Source organism: Pinus tabuliformis, chromosome X, assembly GCF_031772625.1.
Source record: "Pinus tabuliformis cultivar Carrire ecotype Pingquan chromosome X, CPIR1, whole genome shotgun sequence".
Lineage (NCBI taxonomy): Eukaryota > Viridiplantae > Streptophyta > Pinopsida > Pinales > Pinaceae > Pinus > Pinus tabuliformis.
In genome coordinates this window covers 451,049,831-451,072,062 of record NC_142308.1, presented here as the reverse complement: position 1 = coordinate 451,072,062, position 22,232 = coordinate 451,049,831, and positions in this window count along the sequence as shown.

Here is a 22,232-nt window from a genome sequence, read left to right as displayed (position 1 = left end):
ATATTCATTCTAGAGCTACAACAGTCCTTTGCCTATGGATTTGTTGGATTTGTGCAGGCTGCTACAAGATTGGTCTCCTTCCTGTAGTAGTCACACAGTCCCTTCCAAGACCTCATATTGCCTCATGAATTCTATTCATTTACTTGGATAATTCATGGTAAACCTATGGATGGGGATTTGAAACTTTGAGGGGGGGTGAAAACTTGTGAAGAAGGGGTGAAGATAGGGTATTTTTATGAATAGAGGTGCAGTTTTGGAAGAAATAGTGGCCAAGTGATGTTGATGGAATATGATGGAGGTGTAGTGAAGCTATCCCTTCATTCCCCCCATAAAAACATGAAATCTAACCCTTCTCTCTATGTCGATCATAATCTTGTAGCAAATTTGGATAATCTTGTAGCACTCTATGTTAATCCTTTATCAGCCTTGTTTAACTCGTATCTGTCAAATGGTAGATTGGATTGACCTGAATTTTTGGAGCATGTTTCCATCATCCTTCTGCATATCCCCATAAAATATCTTGGGCAAAGGATGCACAAATCGTGATAAAAATGGAAAATGATTGTAGGTTATTGAGGCCAATTTCTCGAAAAGTATGCACTGGAATTTGCTGAAAACTATGAGCATGTTACCATCATCCTTATGCATCTTCCCATAAAATAACTTGGAAAAAATATGCATATTTTTTTACATATGGTCAAAACCATTTCTTCCCTTTGTATTTTGGAAATCTTGTAGCAAAACAGAGCTTTCCTGTAGCACTTTACGATGACAAGGAAAATTAATGGGAAAGGCTTGGGAATAATGGGTGAATGTTGTAAATTGATGAGTTTGATGGATTGATGTTGCCTTGGTCCTATTGGAGCATCTGGGTAAAGGAGGTGAAAACTTAAGTTTGAATTCCCTTGACTAGATTTGTGATCAATTTTTTCTTATGGTGCTAACTTGTTCTTGTTGCTTTCATAGGTTAGAGTGCACATGCATTCATCAGAGAGATATAACTAGAGAAAATAATTATTTATCCTTTTCGTTTTTTATATTTTTTATTTTTACTAGGCCCACTACCTCTCTCAATAAGGTTCTCAACTAGTAGGTATGCTTAAGTGCCTCAAAAGAGGTTTTCACCTAGGATCTTATTTCTTTTTTTTTTCCAACCCATTGACTACCTCGTGGAGTTTTTGGATTAGTGATCCTATATTAGGCACCTCAAAGTAGGTTTTCACCTGAAATTTTCTTTTTTACACTTCTTTTCTTTTTTATCCTTTTCTGATTTTTATTTGTTTTTTTCCTATCCTACTCTACTAGGATAAAATAAAATATCTCTCAAGTATAAGAATATTTCCAATGGAGCCATGTGCCCATAAAGATAATAGATACACTCATGTGTAGGCTCAAAATATATGCTTTGACATGTACCTAAATATGAGAGACCAACTGCCTTGACTGAGATGAGATCATCAATTGTTGAAGAAGAGTGTGTTGTTGTGACTTAATGGTTGTCTAGAACCAAATTTCAATATCGTTGTGACGCCCTTAATTCACTTTCTCATCTAGATTATTTTGTATATATTCGTCTTTCATGCAATTCAAAATCTTCTACCTTTTTCTGAATAGTCCCATGAACACATAAAGGATTTGATGATAAGCATAGTATAAATTCTTTAATATTAGGCTCCAATGACTACTTTTCATCGAAGGTGGTCCATGACTCCTTATTCTCCTCCAAATATTCTTCTTCTTGATGTTGTTCTTTAATGATAGAAAAGGAGTCTTCTTTTTGGAATACTCTTCTTGATATAAGATGAATATCACTTAGATCAAGAGGATATTTTTGAAGAGTTTTCATCTCAACATTGTAAGGGGGTAAGGAATTTTATTGTTGGGGTTTTGAAATGGTTGCATAGATAGTTTAGGTGGAGTGTGTGTATGAAATGGTTTTTGTTGAGGATGTGGTTGTGGTGGAGGTGGACTGGATAGATAACATTGAGTTTGGTATGGAGGATATTGAGGATGTTCAAGGAAATATGGATCACCCCATTGAGAAGGTTGGTGTTGATATGGATTAAAAGGAGGAATTAGATATTGAGGAGGATAGGACCATGAATAAAGATCACCCTACTGGGAAGGAGAAGACAACGGAGACCAAGGTGAGGTGCTAGGTGGTTACCAATGTTGAAATTGTGCATTATAGCTTGTATTTAAAGAGGAATGGTATTTCATATATTGTTGATATGAGTTGACAAAGTAGGGCTACTCCATGCCTCCTTCTAACTTCTCTACCATATCTTCTTCTTCTACCTACACATGATCGAGTGTCAGGGTTTGTGGTGTTGAAGAAATATATTTTGTTTTTACAAAAAAATTTGAATTAAAATGCTAGTGCAATGCAATGAAATATGGCTAATGCATTTTTTTTTTTGTACAAAAGAAATAGGGAACCATTGCAAGAAAAAGAGAGTGCTTTCTTTTATACCTTCCTCAGCAACGTCACTAAAAAGTAATGAGACCTAGTATTTCAACAAGAATGTTGCAACTTCCAAGGTACTAACTTAAATTATCAACCTGAGGTTTGTACAAACTTAAGAGGGGTCGCCACTTTATGTGTAGCAAAAACCATCCCTTTCCTAGTCTGACTCCCTTTCATGCAAGTGAAAGAAGGCAATGAAACAAATTCAAATGACAAAATATCTAGGTAATCCGGTAATCCTAAGTTACAAAATGGTAAATAACAATAAACCAAACTATTCTAGTTTTGGTGGAAAGTTGATGACACAAAGGAAATCTATTATATTTGCAAAAATGTAAAGCATAAGGAAAACTAGCAAAATATAATCTATCTTCCTAGAAAATAAATAGCACTAAAGGAAAATTATTTTATTTTGCAGGAAATAAAAGTCTTAGATTACTTTGGAAAGAAGGAAAACACACTTTGCTTAAAGCAAATTGCGGAAAGGGAATCTAGACTAATTGTAGAAATTAACATTCAAGGAGCAAGCAATGTAAGAGCTAAATGGAAACCTAACCAACTCTTTCCCCAACCAAAGTGGTATTAGATCATTCATAGGCTAGAAATATACTTCTACCATGAATTTGGAGTGAATATGGGCAAGGAAGATCTAAAAAACAAACCGCTATAGGATATTACATGATTGCTTCAAGATTGTTATTTCTCGATTTTACTTGCCGAATGGACATGAAAATAAAATAAAAATGAGATGGGACACATTTTTTATTAATTAGGATTTCTTAGGAAACCAATCTAAGTGGAATCACTAAACAATACCCTTGTTAACATGTGCTAAAAAATCGCAGAAAATTACTACTCTAAAAACCAAAAATTCAAGAATTAGTGAGCTAGTTAACCTATCAAATGTCTAACTTGATCAAGTGAAAATTATATGTGGTAAATATTTTTTTAACTTAAATGTTTTTATGAATCAAAACAAGTGGAATCAACTTGAAATAATCTCATTAACATGGTCTAAAAATTAGCAAAAAATTACTACTATTTTTGTAGAAGAGACTTCTAGATAGATTTATGAACTAGTAAACCAATCTAAGTATCTCAATGATGAATATTAATTTTCAAAGTTGTTCTAAGGATAGATCATTATTATGACTCTGTAAATAAACTAAAAGACAAATCACTTCAATCATTTAAGCATTATATCCTATGACAAAGGAAGTCTAAACACTAAATGCAGAAATACGAGATGCAAGTGAAAAGGACATTCAAAGAAAATAAATAATTTATACAACATGGCTCTTACGCTCCTAACATGGCCAAGACCAAGGATACTCATATTCCTATGAAGGAAACAAAGCCTTAGAAGCTAAAAATGAAACCAAACTTCAGTATTTAAATCAATCCAAGTACATCCCTGCTAGAAATGAAAGTAGAGCTGCAAAATAACAAGTTTTCTCCACAATAAGACTAAGAAATACATGGCCCTAGAGGAAATTTAGAATTGATACCTATAAAAATAGATGAGGAAGCATCCTCCTTGAAAGGAGGCAACTTTCCCCTCCAAAATCCATCAAAAAGTGGATCTTGTTCCCATCACCCTGAATCTTCATTAAATGAAAGGAAACACATTCGTATATTTTCTCGATCACTGGAGCTCTAGAATTTATTCAATAATTTCATCATATCCTATTAATTTATTATCCATTCTTGGTCCATGAGATATTAGGGAGCTAGTCCCTAGATTATCTCAGCCTCCAAATCTTCATAATCTGCCCAATATTCTCGCAATATTCTAAAAAAATAAATTATATTAGGCAGAACTATGAAATTATCATTAAACCTTCCTAATGAGCATGTTAAAGCTAAAAATATGTCATCTAATGCAAAAAGAGATGCTAATACATTGAAGGATTGTCAAATGGGCCTTTAATTGTAGCTAATTTGGAGATCCATTCATAGTAGTATAAACAAATAAAAGGTTGAAATTTATGGCCAAGGTAGTTGTGACGTTTTTCATCTTTTAATTAAATTGATTAAATTAAAAAAAAGCCATATGAAGAAGTGGCATATGAAGGGAGTTAATTTTTTTTTGGGTATTTGTTATTCATAAGCAATGGTATTGTAACAAAGTGCAATTATAGATTAATAATCTCCATAGTAAAGTGGTGGTAAATCTCCTTGGTTAAAAATCATGTTCCACGTTTTTTCAAATGTATCTATGATTAACTCATACAATAATAATAATAATAAAGCTATAATTTAACTAGTTTTTTTGTTTTTTTTTAACAATGTGAGATTTTTTTTTTTTTTTTTATTTTTTTAATTTTAACAGTGTGAGATTTATCATGAATTAAGTGTTTTGGTGCTTATTATAGATTTATATCCATCAACTTTTACCACCCATTTAATTTATATGGCTGCACTACTTTATAGTATAATTAAATTCTCTAACTACACATAAAACAAAACAATAGTTTCCTATATTAGATAAATGTTATGGTTCATAAAACACGTGTAATTTATTTTTTATTTTTTTTATTTCTTGACAATCATCTTGTACACTCTTTAGAACATATTATCTCATTTAATTCCTTTAAATTTCATAATCTTCTTTAAAAAAATTTATCAATCACAATAAAATTGATTAATATTTATATAAAAGTAAATATAAAAAAATATTCCTTTGAACTAGTATGTATATGTTATAAAAATATTTGTTTAGCAATACTAATTCTAATGATTATTTTCGTTAATGTATTATTTTACTATTGCAATTCTCATAAGGCTTATTGACCATTCTTTTAGGAGTTCTTAATATGATTTTAATATTACATGATCATTCTTTTGGAAGCCCTTAATATGATTTTAATATATCATAATTCTTATATTCATCACATTACTCTCACTAGGCTCATTGTACCTTGTTCTAAAAGCACTTAATAGGATTTAAATATAATATAATTTTTAGATTCATTAGATTGATTTTTATATTGTGAATGAAAATGAAAAATATTGATACAGTGTTTCTGCTATCCGTCATTGTTTTATAAAAGTTCTTCCCGTTTCATTAACATCCAACACCACATTGATGAACGAAGTACCAACTTGTCATCTTTTACATCCTCCGAATTTGTGTTTGTCTTCCTGGGAGTACCTATTATTTGCTCATTGTTAATCCATACAAAGTATTCAATATATGTGAAATTAAATATTTAAAACGTATTCGCTATTATTGTCAATTGTATTACTAATAAAAATTGAAAAAAAATTCATTTTGATTACCTTTAGATCTATTTATTTCCCTATTTACAACATTTCCAAAATATTTTTCTCATCTTTTAACTAATAACCATTGTATCTTAAATATTTTATTTTCATATTAAAACTTCAAAACGCATGCCACATTCTCTTTCTGGGATGTGTTTCTCTCACACCGGTGGCTATAATTTTTTCCTGATAACCTTATAGAAATCATTTATTTTATAAATAAAAGGCACATATTAAAATATACAAATTATAAAACAAAATTTACAAAGAATATTAGCGTGATATTACCTTGTGATCCCTATCATATAGTAATGTGCACCGTATAGGTAATTCTATAGAGAGCGATTGGAGGGGTAACTAAGCAAAAACTATTTTATGTAAAGGGGCATTTTATAGTTAGTGATGCGAGTTAATTTAATTGGTCAAATTTTTATTGCTAACGTATTTAGCTAATAAAAATTCATAAAGTCATTTCTCCTCAAAACCATCAAAATTAAAGTTTATTAATAAGCTAATATTTTTTGAAAAAAAAAATTACTCCATAGAATATTAAAGAAACCAAATCAATATAATACACAATACCTAACCAATAATTTAAAATATATATATATATATATATATATATATATATATATATATTCCACACAACTAATGAAGTTAAACCCAAACCCAAACCCAAATGATTTACTTAATAATCGAGATAAATGGTGTGTTATAAAGCAAACTCACATTTGTGTATCTCTACTATGAAACCCAAAAATAATATATTTTGTTTCCTAATTGACAAAGATAGAATCCTACACATAGCCAATAATTTAAAATATCTATATATATTCCACACCACTAACGAAGTTAAACCCAAACCCAAACCCGAAAAGTTTTATATATATATATGATTTATATAATGATAGAGATAAATGGTGTGTTATACAAAAGTAAACTCACATTGTGTATCTCTACTATGAAACCCAAAAATAATATAATTGACAAAGATAAAATCCTAATTCATTAGGATATTATTTAAAAACCAAATTCCCCATAAAAGGATAATGAAACTAAATCCTTCAATTTAGGGTTTGTAGTAACATAAAACAAAAGGAAAGTAACAACAAAGCTAGAGTGTGTAAAAGTCAATATTGTATAAAAGTATTCATTTTATTGAAACGAATTGTAGATATGAAAATGAAAAATAAAACTTATTGGTATCCTTCGAATTAATTTAGTGAAAACCTTTCGTGATGAGGAGAAATAACATACATCAAATTTCCCATTTGTAAATTTATATGCAACTAAGCGTGACTCAAATTCTATTGTTTAGAATATTTTTTTGGACCTAATATCTTACATATCAAAGATATTTTGTACGAGTATTCCGTTTAAATTCTAGCTCATAATTGAATAAGGGTTAGGTTTTTCTGGTTGTTGTTTTTTTTTTTTTTGGAAAATACTTATAAAATCCCTTTGACTAAGAAGTCACATTAAGAGGAGCATGTCTAAGATATCAATTTGACCAACGAATTGTATCTAGCTTTATATAACCACTCAGCGCTTTGAACCTAGGCCTCAAGATTAACATAGGCCCAATCACGTTGTTTTTTACCACTAGAACACACCCTCATACCTCTTATGAACTGAAAAATGCATGCTTTTTGTTTTTAACTTTTTCATGTGTTAAATAACAACAAGTAGTTTATCAAATTGAAAAGGATAGTTTGTAGAATCCAATGTAGCGAGGAGCTCTCATTCATGAAAATATTATTCACATAAGAAAAAAACATTGGATCCAACAAATACCCAAAGCCTCCACAAAATCATAAAGAAACTAAATACTTGATGTTAGGGTTTTTTTGACGATGTTGGACACTGCTAACATACAAGGGGTCTCACCAATGTGAAGTCCCAATTAAACCTCACACTATTTGGAGTGGAAGCCACATCCAGAGTATCAGCCCAACCACCATAACTACAATGTGCATTTTGATTCCAATGGATAACACAAGATACTATACACATAACCTTTGAATAAGCAAGTAAGTTGATATTGTGATGCACCAATTGTAATGTGTAAAAGGAGACTTTCACGAAGGGAGAAAAGAGTGAGTCCCCTAAAGGAAAGTAATAGTACTATCCTGAAGGAGGGACATGAGAGTAAGGAAAGATTCATTAGTTATGCATCGAAGTAGTTCACATAGATACCATGATCATTAAAGTAAACAACACACATTTAACATGATAAGTACCAAAGCCAATGAAGTAGTTCAATTTCTTTAATACAGATGAAAATAAAATACGCTGCAAACATCCAAAGAATAGTCTAAAAACATGCATGATTCATTCATGAAAAATGGGTTGGCTCATTGAGCTTCTGATTAATAAGTGAAAGTTCCAAGTACATAGTTACAATGGTGAGCCACTAGTTCCAATGGTGGAACATTAAGTCACTCCTTGCTTCTCCAAACAATATTCTTCTCTCCTATGTCAAGTTGAAGAAGCCAAAGCAAGCTTTCAAAAGCCTAAGCCTCCAAAAAAACCCTTTTCTTGATTTATGAGGGTGCTTTCATAACAAAAGTGATGACCTTTCATCTCTTTTTGGCTCTTTAACTACCCTCATGACTCTTAGACTTCTAGTATGACCTTTGGACTTCTACACAACTCTTGAGCTTCTAAATTACTTTGGACTTCTCTATGCGACTTTTGGACTTCTTCATGTGACTTTTGTCCTTATATGACTGTGTGACTCTTCATATTCCCCATATGACCTTTGGACTTCCAAAAATTGCATTTTTTTTCCTTTTCTTTCTTATAATCACATAATTACATTCCACATGATGTGGCATGACCTATGGACACACTTCACATTGTGATGACACTTTTACAAGTTACAACTTAACAATGATGACATGTACTTCATGATGAGGTGGTAATCCCAAGTTGTCTTCTTTGTTGTTTTATTTTTCATTCTTGATGGTAGATCTAATTTATGCTTAATCTTCATGAAAGATCCACTTTGTTGCTTATCTTCACACTCTAAAGGGTCTTGGATCAATATTAGAATCCTCTGAGTCATTATGCAATGTCTTATTTTTTCCTTGGTCAAATATTTGCTTCATGTTTTCGTGGTAGTTCTCCTTGGTGCCATCTTCTCCACATGCATTTCTTTATGCTTTCTCCTTTATATCCACTTGGGGCATCACCTTGTCATGCTAAGAAGGTAATCCTTCCAATGAAAATCATTCATGACAAGGAAAAATCAGTCTTAAAATCATCTATTATAGCACTACCTAACTCATGGAATTAACTGGTTACGATAGGTTCTACGAAAGGGTTGAAAGAAGGAGGCTTGATTAGGAAGATGCAACCAAAATAAATAGTGGCCTAGAAAGGCTTAACTATTCATCATTACCACACCATGAACTGTGAAGAGGAGCTCTCCTTGGTCCAACACAGTGGCGAACAACAAGGAACAAGGTGTGGAGGTTGTTGCTTAAGACTACAGCATGCGCCAAGATGGAAAGAGAGGGATACTTGGAAAGCGTAGTTTGACTGGTAAAGGATTGAGAGGAGGCCTCATTGAGCCTTTCTACTATGCCACACAATAAGTAATAGAGGCTTAGGAAAGTGTTCAAGGTATAGAATAATTGGAAGAGGGAAGGATGAAGGCTTGAGGCCTAAGACTATGCTATGTGCTGGAAGGAAGAGGAGGTGTTTAATAAAGTGTATTTTGACTAGTTAAAGGTTAACTATATCTTCATACTACACCATGCACTGAGGGAGACATGTAAAGGATGAGGCTTGAGTGTAGAGAATGTAGGTTTATACTATGTATAGAAATTATCTGCATATGAACTCTAAAAAAAACAACAAATAAACAATGACGAGAATATAAAACATAAAATAGATATACACAGAGATTTTTCCTTGGATCCAAAAACTAGGACTACCATATTGATTTTTCATTATGGTCCCTTTCAATGTGACAATACATATATCTACATGTCGAAGCATTCATAAACCCCAATCCATTAACCTTCAATTAGAACATAACCATAGTTCCCTTAATTGGATCTACAAAATACCGTGGGCAGAAAATCATCATGCCCAAAACCATGTACAAAACCCATGCACAAATCCTTAGGTAGGTCTGCCCACCTGATATAGGATCCCAAAAGATTGTCCTAGGGCGTTGCCTTGGACCCTGTACAGGGGGGTTACCGCCCCCCTAAAACCGCCTTATAGGGGGGTTGCGCGCCCCCTACTGCACTTGATGCAAGGAACAGGAGGGGCTCTCTCCCCCATGTGATCCCCCCATGTGTGTGACTAGTTGTGGAAATAATATAACAGACACCCAACATTCTCCCACTTGTTGTTTTATTTTCCACATAGGGGGCCACAGGAGATATTAGTCATTGGTTCATCCTAACAACGCCCATTGTTTCTCTACACCTAGAAAACTTCTCAGTGCTCACATACTTCATCAGTGCATCTGCAACATTCTTTAAAGTGTCTACATTTACTAGAAACACCCCTTTGTCCCCAACCATATCCCTCACAAAGTGATACTGAACATCAATGTGCTTTGACTTTGAATTATAAGAATGACTATTTTCCAAGAAAATTACACTTTATCTATCACAGTTTAACCTTATAACTCGTTGTATTAACCCCATACTTGAACACAATCTCTGCAACCAAATTGCCTCCTTGTTTGCATGAGTGGTTGACATGTATTCTTCCTTTATAGTTGAAAGTGCCACTACATACTGTCTCTTGCTCATCACACTGACTACACATCCAAATATTTTAAACACATACCCACTTGTAGATATTCTTTGATCTAGATCTCCAGCCTAGTATGTGTCACCAAATCCATGGATTTCCAAAAATCCATCCAATCCTGGTCTTCCCTGGTAGCATAGACCATAATCACTAGTGCCACCCAAATACCTAAAAACCCGCTTCATTGTTGTCTGATGGTCCTTACCTGGTTTTGACATAAACCTACTCAATACTCTAATTGCATCTACATTGTCTGGTCTATTACAGACTGTTGCATACATCAAGCTACTAACTTCACCTATGTATGGAAAATGGGACATGTCCTCTTACTCTTCTTATGTCTTGGGACACTGTTCAGCAAAAAAATTTACACCTACAGGAATAGGAACCTTCACTGGTTTAGTATCTTGCATATTAAACCTCTACAATATTGTATCAACATACTTCCTTTGGTTTAACTAGAGATTCCTCTTTGTCTGATCTTGTTTAATTTCCATGCCCAAAATATTATTTGTGACACTAAGATCCTTCATGTCAAATTTGGAGGACAATTTGGTCTTCAAATCTAGGATAATTTCTTTGTCATTTCCAATTAGCAACATATCATCCACATATAATACCAGATAAATAACACAGTCACCAATTAATTTAAAATACACATAGTGATTAGCTTTCCTTCTGGTGAAGCCAAGTCCCCGTATAAATGTATCAAATTTTTGATACCACATCCTTGGTGACTATTTTAACCCATACAAAGATTTTTTTTAACCGGCATACGAGTTCTTTCTTTCCCTTCACCTCAAAGCCTTCATGTTGCTTCATGTAAATCTCTTCTTCCACATCCCCGTGAAGAAATGTTGTCTTCACATCCATCTGTTCTACCTCGAAATCAAAAGAAGAAAGAAAAAATCAAAGTAATCTAATGGAAGCTACCTTGGCAACAGGAGAAAAAAATATCAACAAAATTAATTCCCAGCACCTCAAAATAACCTTTTTCTACCAAATGAGATTTGTATTTCTCCACCTTTCCTTTTTCATTCATATTATTCTTAAACACCCATTTGATTCCAATGGGTTTCCTTCCATTTCATAAACTCCACTAGATTCCAAGCCTCATTTTTGTCCAAGGATTACATTTCATAAACCATGACCTCTTTCCAGACTGGAGTTTGTGGCTCTTCATCTTCTAATTCTTGTTCTACTATAGAGTTTGATTGTTCCTCATTTTGCTCAAAATCTATCTTCTCAGATTACTTTGGTAGGACTTAATGCTTAATAACATATTTCATCTCTCTAAACACCACATATTGGTTGTACACAACCTTCCTTGTTTCTTGGTTCCAAAGATTATAGCCTTTTAAACCATCCTTATACCCAATAAGCATTCACCTTTCAGATTTACTATCCAACTTGGCTCTTTTCTCCTTTTGAACATGTACATATGCATCACAACCAAATACCCTCAGATGTGAAAGAGAGGGTTTCTTACTAGTCCATACCTCATGTGGAGTCTTATCCTCCAAATATGATGAAGGTGATATGTTGACCAGGTAATATGCAATCTCCACCACCTCTATCCAGAATTTATGTCCTAGCCTGACACCACCGAGCATGCTTCTTTCCTTTTCCATCAATGTCTTATTCATTCTTTCTGCAACTCAATTTTGTTGAGGTGTGTATGGAGTAGTATTCTACTATGATATACCACACTTCTTATAGAACTCTTCAAATTTCATCTTTCATAACTCTCCACCATTATCTACCCTCAACATTTTTATCTTTTTCTCTGTCTAGTTTTCACTGGAGCCTTAAATTCTTTAAACCTGTCAAAGACTTCAGATTTCTTCCTAAGGAAATATATCCATGTATTCCTTGAGAATTAATCTATAAATAATATATATATTACATAGACCTACCCAATGATGGAACTGACACAGCTCCAAACACATCACTGTGCACAATCTCTAATATCCCTTTCGCCCTCTTAGCACCAGAGGGTAAACTCACCCGATTCTGCTTCCCATATATGAAATATTCATATAAATTGTAATCCATAGAAAAATCATACATAACTTCTACCATACCATTACCATGAAGTATTCAAAGGCTCTTCTCTCCAATATGTCCAAGCCTTTGATGACATAGCATGGTCTTTTCTCTAGAGACCACTAGATTTTCTGCTGCACTTTCAGGAACCACAAAACTGTTGCACCCATCAATAATATTATTGATCCATTTGGATATTGGTGGCCACCCACCTATTCCACCTAGACCCCCCAGTAAATTTCATTTGTTTCCTTAATTGTAACACAATTTACTATTTTTGGCAGTTTTTTGGGTCCTGAACTTTCGGAGCCGCTTTAAGGCACTAAACAACATTTTTTTGGAAAAATTGCTTTGGTGATTTCTATGGAAATCAAATCAGTAGTTGTATTCCCCGGAGATATCTTTAAAACAAGGTATCATATGTGTCAAATGGATATAATATGACCTAGTTACGACCCCAGGAAGTTGGCTGCCCAACTAACCCCAATGGGGCCCATAAACTCTTGGTGTTACATCTCCTCGGGTTAGGGTTTTGGTTGTTTAGGGTTTTCTATTATTTTTCAATAATCAAAAGGCCCTTGAGCCTCATTGTAAATTAGTTCAAAGGCATGTAGCCACCACATCTCTTCTCAGAGATAAGCTACCATCGCCCAATCTAATCTTATTTCCATTATATTTGTAAGCATACTTCAGTATTTGATATTAATGAAATGAAGTGTTATTTCTGCTCCATCTCTGTATTTATGGTTATATCTGTAATTTTTTTTGTTACTTTTTAAATATGGATTAGTGGTATCTGGGTGGCCTGCTCTTTCTCTATTTTTCTTTTCATGTCCCCCACGAGGTCAGAATAGAAGGAGTTAGGGCTTGAACTGGTTCAACCTTTGCAAGACTAGCCTCGCAAATCTCGATGGCCTCCCATGGAGGATGGAAAGAAATATGAGAGAGCAGGAGATCCAATAAAAATATTGCTCGAAGAAGCCCTCGAGCGACAAAGGAACACAATGATGGACAACTTTGCCCAGATCCTTCAGCGGCTACCGAGGGGCGACACATCTACTTCCAGTAGCTACTCTAGAAGTGCCACACCCTTTAAGGTACAAGTTAACTTTTACATTACCATATTTTAGGGTCAAATAGATGTGGATGTTGTAGATAAATGGTTAAATCTACTAGAAGGACATTTTTTTGTTCATGATTTTTCCATCTGGGAAAATATCACTTTTACACTTCTCAAAGTCGTCCCCCACATCAAGGACTAGTGGGAAACCTACTACAGGTAAAAGGATGAAAGTACGTCCTCATTGTTTTCAGTCGCACCCACTTGGAATTCATTTTGGGATGCCATCAAGGAGAAGTACTACCTTGTTGGAAGCTTTGAGGATAAATACATAAAGTAGACCATGTTGCGGTAGGGAAGGGACCAAGATGTGCTAGAGTTTACCAATATTTTTCATACCCTTCGCACAAAGTTGGGTATCAAGGATTTTGAGCGCCATTTGGTACTCAAATATGCGGCTTCCTACATAGGTACATCGAGGATGAAATGGAGTTCCTGGACATCTCCTTGCTTGGCACGGCGTACCGATATGATGTCTAGATTAAGCAGAAGTTTAAACAAAAGAAGTGAGACTTTCGATCCTTCAATCCGAAGCAAGGGAAAGGCTTCTCCAAACCCAAGAACCAAGGACAAATCTAATACGTGGTGACCCAAGACAACCCGTAAAAGCTGAAAGAAAATAACAACACCACAATGTCAAAGAAGGACACATGAAAGTGGTGTGAGTTCCATAATAGCCCACTCATAACACAAGTGAGTGTCAAGCCAAGCAGTCATTGGTAGCCAAGTTGAAGGCCTCAGAATCAGATGCATGTTTTGATTCTGAGTCAGAACCCAACAAGAGGAATGACAAAGGGAAGCATATTATTAATGCAGAGCCCAGTGCCACTATTGCTACAACCAAAATCAAGAAGAATACGCCTGAAGATCTAGAGGAAGGGGAGTGTCTCTTCCACTCATAGATCTGGGTGAAAGTTTCTCCACTGCAATTCATAGTCGACAGCAGGATCCAAAAGAACCTCATTTTAGCAGAGGTCGTGAAGTGGCTAGGCCTACTGACTATACCACACCTGCAGCAGTAGAATATTAGGTGTATTCACCAAGGATGAGATCTCTCAGTAAGCCAGTAGTGCCAACTTCCCTACAGCATCAAGCCCTTCACAGATGAGATATTGTGTGATGTTTCTCTTCTTGACTTTTGTGATGTATTATCGAGACAACCATACTTATGGAAGTGACATGATGTATATGAGCCTAGACCTTTCTCTATGATTATTTCTTTGGGTAGTACATTATATAGGATACCGGAGGTAGCCCCACCTACCACCACCTCTTTGATCTCTACTAAAAATTGCACTAAGATCATCTCCCAAAGTAGGAAATTCATTTTCTTTCTAGTTCTCTCTCAAAGTAAAGGGAAGATCGTAGCCACATCCATGGCCCCTGGGAAGGGTTCCTCCATGCAGTAGAAGCAGGTGGATATGGTCATGAAAGAATACAGGGACATCTTCTCCTCAACCACAAGGGTACCGTTGCACTGTCAGGTCAAGCAATCATTTGATATGACTCCCGAAGCACCTCTACCAAACGGGTCGGTATATCACTGATCCATTCTGAAAAATACCAAGTAAAAGCAGTGACATGATCAACATCGGGTGTCACACAAGTTTTAGGTGGGCGAAAAAAATTGGTTTCATTTGCAAAAAGAATGCCTTACCATAGTCAATAAAAATCTCATACCACTCTGATATGGTCGTTACACCATTACCAAAGATGTGGGAGACAATGCTTTGGAGCACAAAATTCCCCCATTCCTTAGCTTGCACCTAGCCTTCAATGTGGACCGCCTTTGACTGTGCTTCCCACCATTACTGGACAAATCAAATATTGCCAAGCATCTCACCAGGGACCAGGCTCAACATAAATTTTCTCACCTCATGAAGGCTCTGCATGCAATGGGGACCATTGCTTCCTAAGGGGGGATGAATGATCCAGGTGGATATTGGTGGCCACCTGCTTGTTCCACCTAGACCCCCAAGTCAGTTTAATATGTTTCCTTAATTGTAGCACAATTTACTATTTTTGGCAGTTTTTCGAGTCCTAAACTTTTGGAGCCATTTTGAGGCCCTAAACGACATTTTTTGGAAAAATTAATTTAGAAAGTGTTATGGAAATGCATCAAAAGTTTTAGTCCTTAGAGGGATCTTTCCAATGAGCTATCATACATGTCAAACAAAGATAATATGACCAAGTTACAACCCCGGGAAGTTGGTTGCCCAACTAACCCCAATGGGGCCCATAAACTCTTGGTGTTACATCTCCTCAGGTTAGGGTATTGGTTTTTTAGCATTTTCTCTTATTTTTCAATAATAAAAAGGCCCTTTTTCCTCAGTGTAAATCAGTTTAGAGGCATGTAGCCACCACATCTCTTCTCAGAGATAAGCTACCATCACGCGAGCTAGTCTTATTTCCATTCTATTTGTAAGCATACTTCAATATTTGATATTAATTAAATGAAATCTTATTTTTGTTTCATATCTGTATTTATGGTTATATCTGTAATTTGTTGCATTCCTATTTAAATATGGATCAATTACTACCCACAATTTCGTACAAAGTTCCAATCCAAACTCCCTGCATTAATAACAATGCTCCCCGAACCATCTTGTAATTATCTTTCTCGAACAATTTTTTTACACCTACATCATCCATCTTGCTTACAAAAATTAGATTTCTGGCCAATGAAAGAATATACATAACACCCAAAGTGTTCTAATCCTTCCACCTTTCAATTTTAGCTTAATTTTTCCACATCCTACAATTCTAACCTTCCTATCATCCCCTAAGAAGACATCACCACCATTATATTTCTAATACTCGGAGAACCAAACCCTATGGCGAGTGAAGTGAAAGGATTCACTTGAGTCAATCAACCATGCCTCATGATCTACATGTGTACTTGAAGAAGAAGCCAAGTACACATCCCCAACTTCATCTGAGGTGGTTTTCACCTCTGCAGAAGGAGCATCATCATATCCCTTTCCTTTCTTAGGAGATTTAAATATACAGTCCTTTTTGTAGTGCCCTTCCTTTCCACATTTCCAACACACCTTTATAGGTTTTCCTGGAGATTTAGATCTCCCTCTAGATTTAGATCACCCACTCGAGGACTTATTTTTGTTTTTGTTCTGGGACTGTCCTCGTACAAAGAAGGTATCTATATTCTGGCCCTCCATATTTTTTTGTCTCATCTCCTTTGACAACAAGGGTGAGACTATTTCATTCAAGGTAGTTGTATTGATACCTATCGCAACAACCAGACTATCCCACAAATCTGGTAGAGAACACAACAAACTAATGCACTTATCTTAATATGAAATTTTAATATCAACAGATAATAACTATCTTACCATGATATTAATGGCGTTCAGATGTTCTATCATCGAGTCTTCATCCTTCATCCTCAGGTTCTACAACTCTTTTCGTAGGAACAATTTATTAACCAAAGACTTAGATTGGTACAAATTCCCTAACTTCTCCCACAAAGCCTTTGTTGTAGCTTCCCTTGATACATTCAACAATAATGAATATGAGATACACAACCATATTATGCTCTTTAATTTCTGATCCAACTTCGCCCAATATTCAGTTGACATTGTCATTGGCCTAGCACTTGGATATACTGCAATCCACTGATCTTCATCCACCAGAAGATCCTCCATCTTGAGTTTCCACAACTCAAAACTCTGACCATTAAATTTATCGGCCTCTATCTTTCCACTGCTCTCCATCTTCTGTCATCGCAAGAATCAATCCCGTAGATCTCCCACTGAACATGTTCTTCCATAGGCCCGAGAAAAACTCCTTAGCAGTAAAGGCACCCCCTTGAAGTCGAAACAACTGTTGGCATTTTGGCACAGGTGTGGCGCTACGGTTCAGGTGTTGTCCTTGATGGCAACTCTCTTTGATGATAGATCTCAGTCCAGACTACAAGAATGAAGAGAAATTTCATATACGTAGGTTCATTAAGCCCAAGTTGCGTATACATGCTGGTACGCTATATACTAAGTCGCGGATACGCAGGCTCGCTATATACGAAGATGCGTATACACGCAGTTTCATGAACATAAAAGAGCGTACATGTCGAGAAGCTTCCCTTTGGTCCGTGGTAGTTAGTCCTCGGTACTTGAGCCTATGTTTTTGGACCAAGGTATCTCGACAGTCGTGTTGATCCCGAGTTTTGAAGTTGATGGTATTGTATTACTATGGTTTTGGACCGTGGTATTGAGAATGGCATAAAACTGTATAAGGAGAAGAAGATCATTAGGCAATGGCATCGAAAAAGCCTTGAATATCTAATGAAGAAAGAGATCTAGTATGCAGGTTCTGGGTTGATGATACATTGCTTGATCTGAGCTAAGGAGAGATCACACCGGTTGATGGAAGATTAGATCTAAGGATAGATCGGGATCAAATTGTTTGAAATGAACTATCTTTATATGGTTGATTATGCGTATTTTTAGATCTGCATACTGACGCAATGTTATGTTCTGGGTATGACTGATGTCTGGTACAGCTGCGAAGTTTTAAGAAAATACTTTTAGATCTGTATGCATGTTGGCTTCGGTAAAAGCGCGTGTATACGCGGGTTTGTTTCATTGAAGTAGCGTATATCTTTTGAAGCTTAATTTTTGGGGTTGCAGTTGGGTCTGACTGTTATTGCAGAGTTCTGTAGTCTGCTCTGTGTTCTGGTGACTGGGTGTTGACAGGGTTTCAGTGGTTCAGTGATTCAAAGATTGATGATGCTAGTATTGGTTGTTTTGTGCTTCAATGATTTGTTATGAAAAGTGAATGAATCGTGGTCTTCAGATTGTAATGTTGTGCTTCAGGAGTATCCAGTATGAAAATGTATGAAACGTGGTCCCGGGAAGATCGTAGAGTTTAGTAGGCTAGCGCCTACGTACTGGTAAACATATCAGCCAGTACAAGAGCCAGGGGGTTGTAGCTCCCTTCCAGGAGCAGCTGGAGAACGAGTAAAGGTTGGAGCATTCTGTAGGCAGGCACCTATGTACTAGTAAATGGATTGGCTAGTACAAGAGCTAAGAGGGTTGTAGCCCTCTGCAGGTTGTAGCCTGCGTACTGGTATAAGGCTGCACCAGTACAAAAGATTGTAAACTGAAGTTTCTTATTAAAGAAAGATAGAGACGACTTGCAGCAGGTGGTTTTCACCCACATTGGGTTTCCACCTTATATCATGGTGTTCATGTGTGTGGCTTTTGTGTGATGATCTGTTCTGTTATACTGCCCCTGTTTACTTTTAATATGGTTAATAATGTCCTGATGCATTTACTGAAGATAAACTAACTAAATCATAAGATTTCTGGTTATACGCTGGTTGCTTTAGACACAGTAGCGTGTACACGCTGGTTCACTTAACTGAAGTAGCGTATATGTTTCTGAGTATTGAAAAATTTTATTGATCTGATAATACTGATTCACCCCCCCCTCTCAGTATTATTTCCAACAATTGGTATCAGAGCAGGTCCTTCAGAGAAGCTTGATCGCTTGAAGGTAGATCGTTCATCATAAGCAACTATGAGAGAGAAGCATCAATCAGGCCACCGGTTTTTGATGGGACAAACTTCAATTATTGGAAGGTAAGAGTTACTGCCTATCTTCAACCTCTTGGTACAGAAGTTTGGGACATCGTAGAGATAGGCTACACTTTTCCTTCAGCTACTCCTACAGATCCAGCCGAGAAAAAGAAATATGAAACAAATGCGAAAGCAATCAGTACTCTATTAGGATGTATATCCCAATCAGAATTCATGAAGGTAATGCACTATAAATCCGCAAAAGAAATATGGGACAAAATTGTCACGAGCTATGAAGGAGACGAACAGGTAAAGCGTGCTAAACTTCAAACTCTCAGGATTAAGTATGAGACTCTCAAAATGTATAATGATGAAAGTGTGGCTAACTATTTCCTTAGGGTAGATGAGATTGTTAATTGCATGAAAAACTTGGGTGAAGAAATAAAAGAGGCTGTTGTGGTTGAAAAGGTTCTAAGATCATTGTCCCCCAAATTTGAATCTAAAGTGTCTGCAATAGAAGAAAATGAAAATCTACGAATTCTTACTATGTCTCAGCTTCACGGAATTCTAACTGCTTATGAAATGAGAAAAGGAGGTCCATCAGACAGAAGAGAAGCTGCTTTCAAGGCTTCAGGCAAAGAAGATTATTATGAAGGAAGTCACGTGCCAGAAGATGAAGAAGAAGAATCAAATTTTGTCAGAAATCTTCAAAGGGGTTCTGGAAGGTTCAGAGGTAAGTTACCTTTTAAATGCTTTGCTTGTGGAAGAGTAGGTCATTATGCTGCCAAATGTCCTCACAAAGATAAGAATGACAAGGGAAAGGAACCTGTTAAATGGAACAAGAAACAGAATGAAAAGAAGAAAAGCTATTACACTCATGAAGATAGTGATGGTCTTTCAAATAGTGATGAAGATGAATAGGGTTATAGATATAAACTTTTAATGGCTTTTGAAGATGATGACTACATGGATGCTATAGATGTAGAAGGCTTTTGTGAAGAAATGAATAATCTCAAAGTTTGCTTAGAAGAGAAAAGTGCTATTATTGATTCTCTACAATGTCAACTGGCAGAAAAGGAAAAACATCTTGAAAAATTGGAATGTGAGATTGTTTGTCTTAGAAAGGAGATTGAGAAAACAAAAGCGATTAATCTTAAATTTGTTAAAGGATCTGAAACCTTGGTTGATATTATCAATGTGCAGCGTTCTCCTCTGATCAAGACAGGTCTCGGATATAATGGAGAAACATCTCAAGCTTCTACCTCTAAAAGTTATCTTGATGCAGCAAGGAGGAGCGAGCAAAGACCAAATAAAAATCATCAGGTGAATCAGGGACAGTTTACCTCAAGAACAAATAAAGACTATCAAGAAATTCGGGGACAAGCTGCCTTAAGGACAAACAGAAGCTACAATCAGCCACAGGTAAAATCTTCCCAATTTGCCCCAAGAATGGATGTCAATAGAAGCTACAATCGGTTGGATGATAGATCTGATTATCGGAGAAAATTCTTTAATGGCCAATGTTTTTCTTGCCATAACTTCGGTCACAAAGCAGCTCAATGTGTTGCCTACAAGACAATCATGACTAGAGAAGCTCAAAAGCAAAGAAGTATGACTGGAACCATGAAAAGGACTTATAACAACTTTTCGGTTCTTGAAAATGAAGTTGAATGCTCTATTTGTAATAACTTTGGTCATGAAGACTCTGAATGCAGGAGCAGGTTCTGGAAGACAACTCAGAAGGAACAAACCTCAAATGTCAGAACATGGAGAATAAAGGAACCGCAACCAGAAAGATGTGGGATAGCCTTTTATGCAGAAGGTCAAGAAAGTCTATGGTACATTGACAGCGGATGTTCGAAGCATATGACAGGGGACAAAGAAAAACTTGAATCATATACCGCATTAGAAAAGGGAAAGAAAGTTTCTTTTGGAAACGATATCTCTGCAGCCATAAAAGGAAAAGGCGTTGCTCCATTGAAAGAGAAGGTCAAAGCTGGAAATGTTTTGTATGTTGATGGATTGAAGCATAATCTTCTGAGTGTCAGTCAGATGTGCGATCAAGGAACAGAGGTAATATTTAGATCAAATGGATGTTGTGTTCGTGATCTTGATACAGGTGAAACAGTGATCAAAGGAAGAAGGACTCCAAATAATCTATACATATTTGAAGAAAGACAACAACAATGTTATTTGAGCAAGAATGATGAACATTGGCTATGGCATCGGAGGTTGGGGCATCTAAGCTTTCCACAAATAAGGAAAGAATGCAAATATCAGGCAGTTCGTGATCTTCCAGATATCAAAATTCCAGACAACACCATATGCAAATCATGTCAGTTTGGAAAGCAAACCAGAACTAATTTTCCTGAGAAGGAAGGATCAGCTAGCATGCCTCTTGAGCTAGTACATACAGATACATGTGGTCCATTTAGAAAAATAACACCTTGAGGAGAAGAATATTTGATATTATTCATTGACGATTTCTCCAGGTTTGTCTGGTTAGGACTTATGAAGCACAAAGATGAAGCATTCGAAAAATTCAAATCCTTCAAAGCCTTGGCTGAAAATGAATCAGGACACAAAATTAAGTGCTTCAGATCTGACAGAGGTGGGGAGTTTACCTCGAATGAATTTTTCGATTTCTGTGAAGAACATGGGATAAGAAGAGAATTCTCTACAGCCATAACTCCTTAGCAAAATGGAGTTGTGGAAAGAATGAACAGAACAATCCAACAAATGGCTCGTGCTATGCTTGATGAATCAGGTACTCCCGCAACTTTCTGGGGTGAAGCTGCACATGCTGCGGTTATTATTCTCAACAAAACAAATGTCCGAGTAAACAGCACTCAAACTCCTCATGAGCTCTGGTGTGGTAAGACTCCTTCGGTGAAGCACTTCAAAATCTTTGGGAGCAAATGTTATATTAAGAATATTGATGAGAAACTTGGCAAACTTGAACCAAGAGCAGATGAAGGCATTCTTCTTGGTTATTCTCCACATAGCAAAGCATATAAGTGCT